Source organism: Musa acuminata, chromosome BXJ3-10 (assembly GCF_036884655.1).
Source record: "Musa acuminata AAA Group cultivar baxijiao chromosome BXJ3-10, Cavendish_Baxijiao_AAA, whole genome shotgun sequence".
Lineage (NCBI taxonomy): Eukaryota > Viridiplantae > Streptophyta > Magnoliopsida > Zingiberales > Musaceae > Musa > Musa acuminata.
This window is the reverse complement of record NC_088358.1, coordinates 16,091,271-16,094,668: the sequence shown is the minus strand read 5'-3', so window position 1 is coordinate 16,094,668 and position 3,398 is coordinate 16,091,271.

Here is a 3,398-nt window from a genome sequence, read left to right as displayed (position 1 = left end):
TGTATGTTGTAGAACATGCTATCTTACTACCTTGCATATCTAAAACTTGATAGCTTGCATGATGTAGCACTTGCTAAATTTGCTAGCTTGCATGATGATAAAACTTGATATTATGTTTATTACGCAATGATTTGAACTGTGATATCTTCAACACTTGATAGTTGCACTTCTCCTTGATGACAAAGGGGGAGAAGTATGATGATGTTATGCATAATTTTATGATAACATGTTGCTTGAATTTTTGAATCCAAGAGTTCTAGCATATTGATAGGGGGAGTTAAGGCTAACTCTGTCATTAATTAGTTGTCATCATAAAAAAGGAGGAGATTGTTGAATCTCAAATTATGATGATGAAACCAATTGATAGTATTTATGATTTGATCTGCATTTTGAGTGATGCAAGAAGCTTTGATTAGGGAGAGACAATTAAAGTTGGAAGAATCAAGTTGGGCCGGAGAAAAACATGTCAGAAGATTGGACGTCGCGTCGGAGGATCGGTCGACATATCGACAGAAGGCTTCGAGATATAGTTTTGGGCATTGGGCCAAGAAGAGTGGATATTGCACCAAGGATATTGGAGTTACAGAGGTCAACTTGCCAATTGTGCAATAGGCCGCAAGAGAGGACGATGCACCGAAGAATTAGATGAATCGTCGATGGAGCAATGACATGTCGGACAACATGATTAATGCTTAGTAATAATTATCTAGATCAAAAGTGTGTTTTATGTGTGCAGGATTAACTACAATAGCAAGGCATAAAGCAAAATGAAGTCCTGGAGTCAAGAACGAGATTTCGTTGGGAGTTTGAGATTTCGTCGGACGTTCATCGGAAGTTCTGACGGAACCAACCGAGAAGTCCAAGAGCTTGCTAAAGAAGCTTGTCGAAACTCCCCAAGAAGATCAGCATGAAGTCCAAGAGCTTGCCGGGTGTCCGTTGGAACATTACCAAGAGATTGTCGGAAGTTCGCCGGAAGATCGTTGAAAGCTCGCCGGAAGAAACCTTGACTCATCAGACTTATTTAGCTTAGTGTATGCCTTATAGTTAGCACATAATCGGGATTAGAATTAGGCCAACCCAATTAAGGGCCAGTTGGGCCCATGTAAGGATTGTGTTGGGCTAAGTGAAAAGGCCTAAATAGTGACCCAAGAGGTGGCAACATCGTGGCACAGTCTTCGAGACTGTGTCAAGTAGTGGTAGCGTCGGTCTGGGCGGTAGTACCACCTAGACATAGTCTCTGAGAGGCTGTCAGGCAGTGGTACTGTTAGTTTGGGTGGTGGTACCACATAGTATTAGGTGTCAGGTAGTGGTACCGCCAAACTGGGTGGTGGTACCGACTAGTGCAGTGTCAGTGTCAGACTAACACTGGCGATGGTACCGCCAGTTAGAAACGAGTCGGCACAAAGAGGGGGGGGGGAGGGTGAATCAGTGCAATGGTAAAATTTACGTCGGTTTGAAAATCTCATTGCGATTAAACCCGTTTCGGAAGATATTAACTTGAAAGCATACGGAAGAGTATAGTGGATGTAAAGGAAGTAGAGATGGGCAATTTATAGTAAATGTAAATTGCAAAAAGTAAATGCAAATTGAGTTATAGTAGTTTGGTCGTCGTGACCTGTTAGGATCGGAGCGACACTAAGAGAAGGGGGGGGGAATTAGTGCAGTAGATTAAAACATCGATTTTGACAAAATCTTTCGTACGATAAAAAACTGAACTTGAAAAGCTTAATAACTTAGAAGCGTATGGAAGCGTAGTGACTAAGTAAAGTAGTTTGCAGTATGTAAATGGCAAGAATAAAATGCAAACCAGAGAAGACGGTAGTTTATAGTGGTTCGGTCAATCGTGACCTACATCCACTCCTTCGATTCCTCTTCCGTCGAAGCCACCGGCATCCACTAATGATCTTCCTTTACTAGACGAAGATCAACCTCCTTCTTACACCCCTCTTACAACCTCTTCCAAGTGGTTCACCCTTTTACAAAGATTTCAATGAAAAGAAAGGAGGTGAACACTCAAGCTATTGAAAACAAGACTTTTCCTAAAGCTTTTCTCAACTTCTAGCTTCTCAAAAGGTTGTATTCTCTGTTGAGAAATGAGGGGTATTTATAGGCCTCAAGAGGATTCAAATTTGGGCTCCAAAATTTGAATTCTCTTTGGGTTCCCGATGCTGGCGGTGCCACCGCCTGTTAGTGGCGGTGCCACCGCCCAGCGCTCGGGTGCTGGACAGTGCAACCGCCCAGCCCAGGAGGTGTCACCGCCCAGCTCTCGGGTGCTGGGCGGTGCCACCGCCTAGGCCAAATCAGCTCACTGGTTGGGCTCCAAACTTGGCCCAAACCAGTCCGAACTCGGGCCCAATTGGCCCCTACTTGGGTTATAGGATTAACACCTAATCCTAACCCTAATTAATATGCTAACTATGAATTTAAAGATATTTTCTAAGCTATTACAAAGTCCGTAAGTCAAGACTTCTTCCGGCGAGCTTCCGGCGAACTTCTGACGGTCTTCCGATAAACTCTCGAAAAATATTCTACGGACTCCCAGCAAGCTCCTAGACTTCACGATTTGATCTTGGCGAGTTCCAACGAGCTTCTTCGGCAAGCTCCGATCTTTCTCGGTGAGCTCCGCGAACTTCCAACGAACCTTCTGGCGACCTTCCGAAAAACCCTTCGGCAAGCTCCCTACTCATTCTCGGCTAGTTCCGGTAACATTCCCGATGAACCTTCGGACTTCCGTCGAACTCTCGAACTCCCAACGAATCCTTCGCGCTTGACTCCGTCACTTTGTTTTGCTTTATGTCTTCATCGTTATCGTAGTTAATCCTGCACACACAAGCAAAAACTCTACTCCGATCTAGACAATTATTATAAAGCGAATTGACATTCTGTTGCTCGGCATGTCATTGGTTGGCGCTTCGTCCGATTCTTCGGCGCATCGTCCTCTCTTGTGGCTTGTTGCCCAATCGGCGGTTGACCTCCGCAACGCCGATATCCTTGGCGCAATTCCGCTCTTGGCCCGATGCCCAACGTCCGAAGCCTTCTGCCATCCAATATCCTAACGTGATCTCCTCCGGTGCAACGTCAATTCCTCCTGCCTTAATTGTCTAATCCTGATCGAGTAGACCTGCATCACTCAAAATACAGTTAAACATAAACATAATTATCAATTGGTTTCATCATCAAAATACGAGATTCAACAATCTCCCCCTTTTTGATGATGACAACCAATTGATGACGGAGTTAAACTTGACTCCCGGAGTTTAAACAAACTCCCCCTATCAATATGCCATATTGATAGAACCTTGAATTCAAACTGAATTCAAGTCATTGCAATATTCATCATGAATACTTGCAACACGTCATTATGAACTCATGCATAGACTTATGCATATCAAGTCATC